This window comes from Leuresthes tenuis, unplaced genomic scaffold, assembly GCF_036924035.1.
Source record: "Leuresthes tenuis unplaced genomic scaffold, fLeuTen1.0.hap1 SCAF_12, whole genome shotgun sequence".
Classification (NCBI taxonomy): Eukaryota; Metazoa; Chordata; class Actinopteri; order Atheriniformes; family Atherinopsidae; genus Leuresthes; species Leuresthes tenuis.
In genome coordinates this window covers 34,218,706-34,232,499 of record NW_027325366.1, presented here as the reverse complement: position 1 = coordinate 34,232,499, position 13,794 = coordinate 34,218,706, and the positions used below count along the sequence as shown (strand labels likewise).

At 48.1% G+C, this 13,794-nt stretch overlaps 1 protein-coding gene across 1 annotated transcript in view; it reads left to right on the top strand.

Annotated features, from left to right (window-relative positions):
- Nucleotides 1–13,794, top strand: part of LOC140319808 (uncharacterized) — a 481,384-nt gene that overhangs the window by 251,626 nt on the left and 215,964 nt on the right. The window lies entirely within an intron of this gene.

Sequence of the window (13,794 nt, the reverse complement as noted above, 5' to 3'; positions counted from 1 at the left end):
AAGACGCTGCTGATCTGCTGCAGGCCGCTGCACACCTGCAACACACACATTGGAAAACAATTCACAATTTGATCACGACTGAAGCCAATCTGAGGCAATTATTCAGAAAACCTGAACAAAAATCCCAGAATCAGACCCGTCTCCATCAATGGTTTGAAGTGAATCAACTTGGCTGCATGTTGTCACCAGAGGGGGCGCTAAAGAGTACTGCTAGTGGCTGTAATTCAGTAGAAGAAGCAGTGGTTTTAACAGGAAACAAACCTGGAGGAGGAAAAAACAAAAACTGTGGAGGACATCCACAGGAGGAAAATGAAGAGAACTCTTCTTCAGGAATTACTTTTATCTCCGGGAATATCGGGGATATTTGGAATATGAATCACAGCTGGAAGACGCCGGTCAGTCGCTGGAAACAGCTGGTTTCATCCTGATAGAAACCAGGTGAGTGACCTGTGGCTGATGCAAACTCGCTGATAACAAATAATTTGAATCAGAACAAATTTATTAGGAATTGTTCTATTACTTATTCTTCTGTGTTAGAACAGTAAATAAACAGCGGATTAATCAGTTTCTTCACACTTACACCGAACCCAGAGCAGAGGCTAAAGTACTTTTATCTCTGAATAAATCGGTTTTAAAGGAAATAAAACGTCACCTTTTTTTCGAGGCGTTCGAACGACAACAGCAGCTGCTGCCTCTGATTGGTCAGAAGGAAACGGTGGGCGGGGTCTTCTCCATGTGGGCTGTCCTTTCCCAGCATGCTTTGCAGGTCTGCCACCTGACCACCACCATCACCCCACGAACTGTGAGCAGGAAGTTATGGATTTACTGGTGTGTAATTACAGGAACTACATGTGGGTTCACTCTTTGAGCTGTTGCTCTTCTTCTCGTGTTTTGTCAGTTTTACAGTTTTATGTGATTTGGACTTTTCCCAGCATGCTCAGAGATGAACAGTTTCTCACCTGGTCCCAGCAGCACCAGCAGCTGAGTTCTGTTTGGGTTTGTCCTGTTTGCTGCTCACTGCAGACAAACTGACGTCCTCCACCTGAGAGGAACACACTGCAGAGTTTCAGCATGAAGCCTGAGGTTCTATAACAGAAATCTGCTGAGTGACAGGTTCCAGAAGCTTCTTCCTATCATTAAAACTCATTCATGGACAGAGTCAGACAGCTGAAAGTGTTACAGAACCTCAGCAGAGCTTCGTTTCAGCTGCCTGAATCAGATCCAGTTCCTCGTGCTGCTTAAACAGACTTCTGTTTAAACTCAGTCCTTCTGGACCTCTGTGGTCCTCTCAGGAACCTCGTCTGGTTCTGCCGTCCCTGCATATAAGGCAGCCTCAGGTCTCAGTGGCTCCATGATGGTGGAACCATGAAGCTCTCAGAGCAGGACCCTCTCGACCTTCCAGAACTTCCAGAACACACCTAACTTACACTGACTTCTGGATACTTTTGGTCAAAAAGTTGTTCGATATAAATCTTATGAAATAAATGTCAGAAAATGAACTTTAAAAGTAAAAAGTGAGCCAGCTGATGACGTTCTTACAGTTATTACCTGAGCCAAATACTTGCCTCTGATCCGGATCCTGACTGCAGGGTTCCTGTCTCCTCTGATCTGGATCCAGGCTTCACATCAGATCCAGATCCGGTTTGCACATCTGATCTGGATCTGTGTTGCAGAACAGAACCGAAACCAGACTGAGAGTCTCTGGTCTCCACTGGTTTGGATCCCTCGTGCAGTTTCCTGGTCTCATCTGATCCAGTTCCAGGCCTCTTGCTCTCAGAGTCTGACCTCCGAGCCGATCCAGTTTCTGGCTGCACCTCTGAACTGGATCCATTCTTCAGTTCTGAACTGAAACCAGACTGAGAGTCTTTGGTCTCCTCTGATCCAGAGTGTGTCTGGAGGTCCAGGCAACAACCAGGCTGCAGGTCTTTAGTCTCTCCTGAAGTGGAGTCAGGCTGCAGGTCTCTGGGCTCATCTGATCTGGATCTAGACTTCATTTCTGATCCAGATTCAGGAGATTCTTTGGTCTCTGATCTGGATTTAGTGGTCTCAGTAGATTTGAATCTGGGCGTCAGATCTCTGGTCTCTTCTGGTACAGAGTCAGGCTTCAGGTCTGATCTGGATCCCAGTTTGAAGTTTCTGGTCTCCTCTAGCAGCAGCTCTAAGCTGGATCCACGGAGGTCTCTGGACCCAAAATATCTGAATCCAAGCTGCTGCTTTTTGGTCTCATCTGATCTGGATCCAGACTTCAGGTCTGTAGTTTGATCCAAACTGGATTCAGGCTCCAGATCTGGATTTCTAGTCTGGTCTGACCGGGTTGAGAGTTTCTGATCTGCCCTGAACTCAGTCTGTAGGTCTGATCCGGATCCAGACTCAAGCTTTCTGGAATCTTCAGACCCACATCCAGGCTCCACATCTCTGGTTCTGTCTGATCCGGATCCAGACTCAAGCTTTCTGGAGTCCTCAGACCCAGATCCAGGCTCCACATCTCTGGTTCTGTCTGATCCGGATCCAGACTCAAGCTTTCTGGAGTCCTCAGACCCAGATCCAGGCTCCACATCTCTGGTTCTGTCTGATCCGGATCCAGACTCAAGCTTTCTGGAGTCTTCAGACCCAGATCCAGGCTCCACATCTCTGGTTCTGTCTGATCCGGATCCAGACTCAAGCTTTCTGGAGTCTTCAGACCCACATCCAGGCTCCACATCTCTGGTTCTGTCTGATCCGGATCCGGACTCAAGCTTTCTGGAGTCCTCAGACCCAGATCCTGGCTCCACATCTCTGGTTCTGTCTGATCCGGATCCAGACTCAAGCTTTCTGGAGTCTTCAGACCCACATCCAGGCTCCACATCTCTGGTTCTGTCTGATCCGGATCCAGACTCAAGCTTTCTGGAGTCCTCAGACCCAGATCCAGGCTCCACATCTCTGGTTCGGTCTGATCCGGATCCTGGCTTCAAGGCTCTGGTTTCTGATCCTGAATGTGACTGCCGGTCCGCTGAAGTGGATCCAGACGGCGGGTTTTGCTCCAGAATCTTTGGCTCTGGGAGAGTCCAGCCCTGTGGTGCAGAACAACATGGCAGCAAACAGAAATTCACTGAATAAACCAAAAAGATTGATAAAAAGAAACATTTAAATTTAATTCATTGTTCATGAGAAAATAAAAGGAACCAAACAATTTAAAACTGTGAAGAACCGAGGTCTGACCGACTCGGTGTGTTTAAACCGGTCTGATTGGGCTATTTGTGCTTCTGGGTGTGAAATCCTGCTGGGCGGCGGGTCGGGTTCAGAATCCAGTTCAGAGCCTTGCATGGTCAGACAGCTGCGGCCCGATCAGAACCACAGGAGCCCAATTTATCTTTCTGTGGTATCATTTTGTGCTTTTATTCCAAACTTTTCATCGTTTCATTTCATTCTTTGTGACATGAAAAGTTCTACCTGACAGAACATCCATCTTAATGCAAATGTTTCACATTGTGACTCGGTCTGGAACCTGCTGACCGGAGCGGGTTCAGGTGCAGAGCAGAGCAGCAGAAACTATCCCAGCAGGTTCTGAATAAAACCAGCTGAACTCTTTAAATTCAAAGTTAAAGTAAAGGTGAAACTGATTTTCATGCTTCTTGTTTCTATTTTTGATCAACGGTGTAAAACTTTTTCAGATGTTTGTTACTAACAGAAGTTTAGAATTAAAAACACGAGCAAAAGATCAGAATCTCTGAGGCTCCATGAAACAACTTCTCCGTCCAGAACTTTCTTCAGACAGAATATTTTTAAAGCTGAGAAGGAGTCTGCCAGCAGGATTTATATTTAACACGTGAACATAAGACGGACGCTGACACATCAAACTGAGCGTGTCTGGCTGTGGTCGGGACCGGCTGGGGGTGCTGTGGTGGACCAGGAACTGGACCAGAACCTGGACCACAAACTGGACCAGAACCTGGACCAGAAACTGGACCAGAAACTGGACCAGGAACTGGACCAGAAACTGGACCAGAACCTGGACCACAAACTGGACCAGGAACTGGACCAGAACCTGGACCAGGAACTGGACCAGAACCTGGACCACAAACTGGACCACAAACTGGACCAGAACCTGGACCACAAACTGGACCAGAACCTGGACCAGAAACTGGACCAGAAACTGGACCAGAACATGATTCAACCACGGCTAAAGATGTGAAATCAGCTGCTGAAGGATTTTAGTTCAGCTGTTTAACTCTAAGAGAGAAAAATATAATAAAAAACTTTTTTTAAACAGCTGAATATTAAAAAAACAGATCAACAATATTCTTCATTTATCAGGTTTAATCTTCCTCATACAGAAGGTGGTCCAACATGTCAGAGTCCACCTGAACACCTCCTCTGGTCCTTTACATCAGCCCATATCATCAGAGATGGAAGGAGAACAGAGTCCACCTGAACACCTCCTCTGGTCCTTTACATCAGCCCATATCATCAGAGATGGAAGGAGAACAGAGTCCACCTGAACACCTCCTCTGGTCCTTTACATCAGCCCATATCATCAGAGATGGAAGGAGAACAGAGTCCACCTGAACACCTCCTCTGGTCCTTTACATCAGCCCATATCATCAGAGATGGAAGGAGAACAGAGTCCACCTGAACACCTCCTCTGGTCCTTTACATCAGCCCATATCATCAGAGATGGAAGGAGAACAGAGTCCACCTGAACACCTCCTCTGGTCCTTTACATCAGCCCATATCATCAGTGATGGAAGGAGAACAGAGTCCACCTGAACACCTCCTCTGGTCCTTTACATCAGCCCATATCATCAGAGATGGAAGGAGAACAGAGTCCACCTGAACACCTCCTCTGGTCCTTTACATCAGCCCATATCATCAGAGATGGAAGGAGAACAGAGTCCACCTGAACATCTCCTCTGGTCCTTTACATCAGCCCATATCATCAGTGATGGAAGGAGAACAGAGTCCACCTGAACACCTCCTGCAGCTACTTTCTTACAGTTCAGACAAACACCGACTCCTGCTTCTTTAGTTGAACATTTTCTACTTTCAGACGTGTTGCTTTGAGTTTTCTGTCCCCGACTCTTTAACCTGAATGTTTCCCTTTTCCAACCTTCCTATTTTCTTTGTTCTTCCTCTAACTTTCAGACCCAGCTGAACATCCAACATCTTTAACCTCTCTGAGCTGAGTTTATAATCCTTTCCTTTGCTCCCACTGGCAGCTCTCTGGTTTCCTCTTTAACTCATTCACATATTTAGACTTTTCCGCTGATCTTATATACCTTTTTTGGCCTGTTTTATTGAGCCAGAATGTTCAGCTGTTGTATGACTCAGTATCATGTGATTCGAAGGTGAATCTCTGAAGGACTGTTGATCAGTTTCTCTCTTCGCTGACGTCTTTCTGTTTTCTTGACATTTTGGTCGTATTCTTCTTTTTTTTTACTGAGGTTTGTGGGATGTTGAGCTTGAATGCAAAGCTGTGTGTCATTAATTAGCCGATTAATCAGATAAAACTTTTTGGAACAAAAACTATTTCAAAGAGAAAATTTTCCTAATATTTTTTTTCCTAATATTTTCAGCTCTAATATCCTCAGTCTTGAGTTTCTTCTGCTGTTCTTTTATCTGAAGATTCAACATCGTAACTCACCCTTTAATCTTTCTGTGTGACGGTTCATTTCTGTGCAGAAATGTTTAAATAAAACACATTTCCAACATAAACTGGTCTCTCACATCAGAGATGGTCTCTCTGGACTCCCCCCCGGCCTTCTGGACCGGGATGCTTCCCTCCAGCTGCTGCAGCCGCAGGCCGACAGCCTGGTCAGCCCTCCTCCTCCGGTCCTGCAGCTCCTCCACCAGCTCCTCCAGCCTCAACGTTGCCCCCCGGCTGCTCTGGGAACTCTGGCAAGCAGGAAACAGCTGATTAACAACAGGTGGGTTAGGAGAGGATTGTGGGAGATGTTTCTGGTGGAAACACAGACTTTAAAGAACCAAAGAGTCAGAAGGTGAACACAGAAGATGATTAACAGGTGGATCAGAGGAGCAGTAACAACTCTGTAAAGGTCTCCTGCTCTTTGTTAGGTTCAGTGTTTCAGTCTGATCCACCTTGTCTTCCTCATCCTGCAGTACTCCTCCTCTCCTCTGGAGGGCCTCGGTCCTCTGCAGCTGTCTGAGTTTCTGCAGCAGGATGCTGCTGCTGCCTAAAACCTGCAGCGACTTCCCCAGAACATCTGCAAGCAGGAAACCAGTTTCAAGCGTCTTCAGCAGTAAATCAGTTTGATTCAGTTTAAACTCCAAACATTCAGCAGCTAAATAGTTCAAACCCATCTGCAGCTTCTCACCCGACTGTTGGAAAAGTTCAATTCAGTTTAAATCTGTCGGGCTGTAAATGAACACCGGTTACCTCTCCTCATGGAGTCGTATGAGAGCTGGACTTCAGTCGGTCCGTCTTCACCTGGTCCGATCCGGAGATCCTCAAATCTGTCGATACTGGCAGCAAACTGCAGACACAGACAGACTCTGAGGAGGTCCAGATTCTGGTTCTGATCATTTGAAATGAACACTGTTGGTCCACAACAACAGACTGAATGCTTCTCTGGTCTCAGACAGATGCTTCGTGTTGGTTTGAGTTGAGAGAAACGAGCCACGGGGCTGAAAATGTGTGTTTGAAGGCGACGTCATGCAGAGGAGGAAGAACCGCCTGGCTTAAAAATGAGGCGTTCAGGAGAAGTATCTTTTGTGGGAGAGAATAAATGTCTCTGGTGTAGACTTCAGGCTCTGTTACTTTAACACGGCGAAGGAAACTAAAAGCATAATACGGCCTCTTTAATGTAGCTGAAGGCTTCTTACCTCCAGAGCTCGGCAGTAAAAGTCTGAGGTCAGCATCAGGACTTCCAGCCGTCTTTCAAGCAGGTGAAGGAGCAGCGACCATCCCTCGCTCAGAGACGCCTTCATGGCATGGTGCAGCTCCGCTTCCTCCCGTTTCTTCTGCTCCGTCGTCCTTCCATCCCTCCTCGGCTCTGCTTCCTTCTTCTCCACCACAGCCAGCACCTCAGGCTCATGCTTCTGCAGTAACGTCACAAGAAAAGTGGATAAAAAAGCTTCAACAACACAAAGATGCTGCAGAAAACTGACCTGAGCCTCATTTAGATGCTAATGTGAGCAAAAAAACAACTAAAGAGCAGAAAGACATGTCCAGCTGTCAGCAGCAGTGACCATCTGAAGGCATGTGGACCCAATCTGGGCTACTTATGGCACTGACAACCGTTATGCTGCAGGGCCACAGGGCACCAGAGGAACCAGAGGTATCCGGTTAGAGCTGTGGCCACATTTTTGGTACAAAGTGTCGGACCCCACCAGGGCTGCCCCTCATCATCCTATTTGTGGTTTTCATGGACAGGATCTGGAGGGCGTCTGCTTTGGGAACCTCAGGGTCTGCTTTCTGCAGATGATGTGGTTCTGTTGGCTTCTTCATGCTGTGACCTTCAGTTCACAGCTGAGTGTGAAGCAGCCGGGATGAAAGTCAGCTCCTCCAGATCTGAGGCCCTGGTTCTGAACTTAAAAAGGATGGAGTGCTCCCTCCGGGCCAGGGATGAGTCTTTGCCTCAGGTGGGGGGCTGGGCTCAGCCTTAGAGATGGGGGAGGAGCTCCACCATCTGGAGGGAGCTTGGAGTAGAGCCGCTGCTCCTCCACATAGAAAGGAGTCAGCTGAGGTGGTTCCCTCCTGGGAGGATGCCTCCTGGGAGGAGGATGCCTCCAGGGAGGAGGATGCCTCCTGGGAGGAGGATGTCTCCTGGGAGGAGGATGCCTCCTGGGAGGATGCTGCCTCCTGGGAGGAGGATGCCTCCAGGGAGGAGGATGCCTCCTGGGAGGAGGATGCCTCCTGGGAGGAGGATGCCTCCTGGGAGGAGGATGCCTCCAGGGAGGAGGATGCCTCCTGGGAGGAGGATGCCTCCTGGGAGGATGCTGCCTCCTGGGAGGAGGATGCCACCTGGGAGGAGGATGCCTCCTGGGAGGAGGATGCCTCCAGGGAGGATGCCTCCTGGGAGGAGGATGCCTCCAGGGAGGAGGATGCCTCCTGGGAGGAGGATGCCTCCTGGGAGGAGGATGCCTCCTGGGAGGATGCTGCCTCCTGGGAGGAGGATGCCTCCTGGGAGGAGGATGCCTCCTGGGAGGATGCTGCCTCCAGGGAGGAGGATGCCTCCTGGGAGGAGGATGCCTCCAGGGAGGATGCCTCCTGGGAGGATGCTGCCTCCTGGGAGGATACTTCCTGGGAGGAGGATGCCTCCTGGGAGGAGGCCTCCTGGGAGGATGTCTCCTGGGAGGATGCCATGGGTCATATTTGGACCAAACACTTAATTAACACGTAGTTAATTTAATTAACTCGTGTTGAGATGAAATGGCGTAAAACCCACACCAATTGTCAGCTATTATTAAGTTTACATAATCTTGTTGTATCCTACTGTAACTTCTACATTTTGTCATATTTGTAATGCATGGTGAAGAAATATATCATTTGCAGTTTGACGTTGGGTGGATGGACCTTGACTTGGTTGCTTTCTCCAAGTTGGCCACTAGAGGGCAGTAACTGCTACTTTAAAGAGTCAGAGACAATAATGTAATTAATTTATCATTTGAACTGGAGATCAGGGTGTTTCTACAGATGTTCATTAAATCCTGATCAAGATCAAACTAATTCAGTCTGAAAGTTGCTTCACTGCCCGGTAAAAACTGAAGTTCTCTTTGGGAACTTTCCAAAGAAAGAGAAAGTTTTATTATTTCAAAGAAGCCTCGCTGATGGAAAACCAAGAGACTGAATCAGATCTTCAGACTGAAGTGATCCACAGATTTTATTTTACAACCTGTTGGTGAAGGGAATCCTGAGTGATTGTAGAGAGTCTTTGTGTACCTTGAGTTTCTCTAACAGCTGCTGCTGTTCCTGGATCAGTACATGGTTTTCCTCCTGGTTCGACCCAATCTCACAGAGTCCTGGTTGGACCTGGACCAGCTGGACGTGGACCAGAGAGCCACTCTGGGTACATATACACAACAGTAAAGCGGCTCAACAGGTTAGTTCACCAGTAAAATACGGTTTATGGACGAGCATTTTGAATGTGACATTTTAAGAAGAAAGACCAGAGGTCAGAGGTGAAGGCAGTGAAGAGTTCATGATCTCAGGAGTCACAAAAGATCATGGACACATGTTCCTGCTGCTTTAAGATTAACTTATGAAGCTATTGAGCAACAAATTCCTCCTTTATAACAGGCAGTTAAAGAACATAATCATCATGACAATATGTTTTTAGTATCTGTGACATTGAAGCGCTCAAACTGCAGTGGGGGGGGGAGTATTGTTGCTGATATGAGGTCAACATGGCAGCCAACAAATATTTTTACTGAGAACGTTTGCCATGTTCCGCTCACATGTGAAGAACGGCAGCACGCCGAAACTCAAGATGTCATGCGGCTGAGACGTGCACGACATGCGGCTGAGACGTGCACGACATGCGGCTGAGACGTGCACGACATGCGGCTGAGACGTGCACGACATGCAGCTGAGACATGCACGTCATGCGGCTGAGACGTGCACGACATGCGGCTGAGACGTGCACGACAGTCTGAGTCTGAAGTACTGAAGGGGCTTGACTTGTTTTATTTGGTTTTGTTCTGCAGTGACCTGCATGTATCTCTGCACACGCGTGTGTGTGTGTGTGTGTGTGTGTGTGTGTGTGTGTGTGTGTGTGTGTGTGTGTGTGTACGTGTGTGTGTACGTGTGTGTGTGTGTGTGTTTGTGTTGCAGCATTCCTTGGGATGATACGGTATCTCCGGCATGATGACCAAAAAAAGACACAAGATAATGCACGTTAACACACTGACACACACACTGCTGACTTCCCTTTACAGCAGCATCAGTAAATAGTTGGTGCTAAAACAGGAAACAGCACATGGACACAACAGTGGTGGTCTGAATGACCTCCACAAGCACTCCATTTCAAATGTGCTCAGTCACAGCTAACAGCCAGCGAGCTAAACGCAGAGCTAACAGCCAGCGAGCTAAACTCAGAGCTAACAGCCTGAGAGATAAACTCAGAGCTAACAGCCTGCGAGCTAAACGCAGAGCTAACAGCCTGCGAGCTAAACTCAGAGCTAACAGCCTGAGAGCTAAACTCAGAGCTAACAGCCTGAGAGCTAAACTCAGAGCTAACAGCCTGAGAGCTAAACTCAGAGCTAACAGCCTGAGAGATAAACTCAGAGCTAACAGCCTGCGAGCTAAACTCAGAGCTAACAGCCTGAGAGCTAAACTCAGAGCTAACAGCCTGAGAGATAAACTCAGAGCTAACAGCCTGAGAGATAAACTCAGAGCTAACAGTCTGAGAGCTAAACTCAGAGCTAACAGCCTGAGAGATAAACTCAGAGCTAACAGCCTGAGAGATAAACTCAGAGCTAACAGCCTGCGAGATAAACTCAAAGCTAACAGCCTGCGAGATAAACTCAGAGCTAACAGCCTGAGAGATAAACTCAGAGCTAACAGCCTGAGAGATAAACTCACAGCTAACAGTCTGAGAGATAAACTCAGAGCTAACAGCCTGAGAGATAAACTCAAAGCTAACAGCCTGAGAGATAAACTCAGAGCTAACAGCCTGAGAGATAAACTCAGAGCTAACAGCCTGAGAGATAAACTCAGAGCTAACAGCCTGCGAGATAAACTCAGAGCTAACAGCCTGCGAACTAAACTCAGAGCTAACAGCCTGAGAGATAAACTCACAGCTAACAGCCTGAGAGATAAACTCACAGCTAACAGCCTGCGAGCTAAAGTCAGAGCTAACAGCCTGCGAGCTAAACTCAGAGCTAAAGCAGGTCTCATATAGGCGTATTGCATTAGAGCTTGACAGTGGGCATCCCTGATGTTGTAGGACTGTACTTTCTGGCACATTCGTCAAACTCATACAGCCCATACTGTATCGCTCTACAGCTGCTGACACCTGCATTGTCACATCATCCGCAAAAAGCAGGGAATCGGATCCCTGCTTTTAAGATCGCCAAACCGGAGCCCCTCAACGCCCTGAAGGCACCCAGACATTCTGTCTATAAAAATTATGAACAGCATGGTGACAAAGGGCAGCCCTGATGGAGTCCAACCCTCACCGGATACAGCCCCCATCCAGGAGTACGGCACCCCATAGTACCGGAGCACCCCCCACAGGGCTCCCAGAGCGACACGGTCGAACGCTGTCTCCAAGTCACAAAACACTTGTAGACCGGTTGGGCGAACTCCCAGGACCCTGCTGAGGATGTAGAGTTGGTCCTTTGTTCCACAGCCGGGACGACAATGACACTGCACCTCCTGAATCCGACGGATCCTCCTCTCCAGGACCCCCAGATAGACCTAACCAGGGAGGCTGAGGAGTGTATCCCTTGTAGTTGGAACACACCTCTTTAAAAAGGGGGGACCACCACCCCGATGTGGCAGTCCAGAGATCTGTCCCTGATGTCCACGTGATGATGCAGAGGTGTCCACAGCGGGTTCAGGGGCTGCCACCACAGCCAGCCCCGACCACCTTCCAGCCACAGCTCCGGTCAGCCGCCTCAACAGTGGAGGCACTGAACATCGGCCATTTGGATTCAGTGCCCCCCGCCTCCTCCGGGAGACGGTTGAAGCGCTGCCAGAGGTGGGAGTTAAAGCTCCTCCTGACGGGGGATTCAGCCAGACGTTCCCAGCAGACCCTCACAATACGTTTGGGCCAGTTCTGGTCGGCATCCCCCCCCCCAGCAGAGCCAACTCCCCACCAAGTGGGGATCAGTTGATAGCGCTAACCCTCTCTTCACCTGAGTGTCATACAACCACAAAGTCTATCATCGAACTGCGGCCGGGGGTGTCCTGGTGCACATATGGACCCTTATGCCTGAACACGGCGTTCGTCGTGCACAGTCCATGACGAGCGCAGAAGTCCAACAACAGGACACCCCTCTGATTCAGATGGGGGGGGCTGTGCCTCCCAGTCAGAGCCGTTAAGAACTCTGAATCAACATAAATAATACCAACAAACTGCTGTCTGCGGATCCTCTTTTACCATCAAAAACAAATGTTGCAATCCCACTCACATCACTGAAAGGCAAACATAAAGCATAAAACTTTGGATGGTTTGTCCCGTCCAACAGCCAGAGGAGAGGATAAAATACCAGACAGATGTTAGGAGCATCTTCATTGTTTGGTGTCTCATCAGGGGATGTTTCTGACTAACTTCTCTGTGCTTTTCCAGCCAGCCTGCTGGAGACTGAACTGGATAAATCAATCTACATTTCTGAGATAAAACTGAATAATCAGAAACACTTTGCTGCGCTGCTTCAGGTCAGCCCCTCTTATTCCTTCTGTTTGCATCTCATAGCACAGCCTAAACATGTTGATATAGAAGCAGAGCAGCTGCAGACTGGATTTCTTCTCTTACCTTGAGGACGGAGGCGACGATCTGGGATTGACCTGCCTGGATGGCGATGGTGCTCAGTGTGGTGAAAGACCGACAGATGTTTCCTCCTGCTGCTGCTCTGCTGCTTTCCACCTGCTTCTGTCGTCCACAGGCATCTTCGGCCTCTTCTGTCATCATGAGGAGAGACTAAAGATGGAGGAACATTTTTCTTATTCTGCTTTGGCTTCCTTTAGTTTTTAAAGGGATCTTCTCGGCATGGAGGAGTTTTCTCAGGGTTCCATAGTGGTTCAGATACTTTTTATTCCCCTCTTACAGATTCTGGATTTAAACTGAGTCAGTTTCCTGGTGAAAACCCTCCAGACTAACATCTGAGGTCTGGTTCTGATTGTGGAAACTCCTGCAGAACACAGAGAATGTTAATTCAGACAAGTTTTTCTTCAGTTATCAGACTCATTCTTTACCTCCAGCACAGAGGTCTAACATGGACTGAGAAGAGGCAAGAAGACTTACTTTGAGTTAGACTCTGTGAATCAGTCTCATGAAGATAACTGTCAGTGAAACAGATTGAAACAGTTTCACTGACAGCTGAACTCAGAGCTGGGGAAGGTTTGAAATGTTTGAAACATCAGAAACTTTAAAAGGTTAATGAACAAAAGTCATCAGTAAAATCAGTTTATTCAGGTTCAGCTGATATCAAATAAAGTAAATATAAGTAGCCTAAAACAGCAGCTGAGGACATAATTCATTCAGCAGATCCAGCTGTTAACATACTCATTAATAAACACAGAGATCAGTTTACAGCTGGGATAAGAAGCTGTTTATGGCTTCCATCATAAAAACAGCTTCAGCACAAACTTTCCACACGTCATGAACAACAAACTGATCCAGAAGCAGAGAACACAGTACCTCAGGCCCGGTGCTGAAGATCCAAACGTTTCCCCGCTCAACTGAGGAGTCTGAGCGAGTGTGAGAGGAAGCACAGCTGAGGGGGGAGGCTGGGTAAAAATAGACGGAGCTTCCAGTCAGATTATCACACAGCTGAGTGACAGAGAGACATGTGCCCTCCATAAACAAGCATCGCCTGCTCTGCCTCACTCACTGAGGCGCACCGACGCCACGAACAGAAGAACTCACTGCTGTCCCCGAAGCATCGACCTCTGAGATACAGAGGTCAGATTAAAGCGTGTCTGAGCAGAACCTGGACAAAGAAACCGATAAGAACGGTTCTGACAGCTGGGAAACAGCCGATTCACCCCCCAGACCTCAGCCACAGGTTCACACAGTCAGAGGAACCATCAGTGTCCCTTTCTGATAAAGCTTATAGTTAGGGATGGCTCAGGTGAGCCTGAAACATCCCATAGTTCTGCTGCTATAAGCCCAGCCTGCTGGGGCAGCTCCC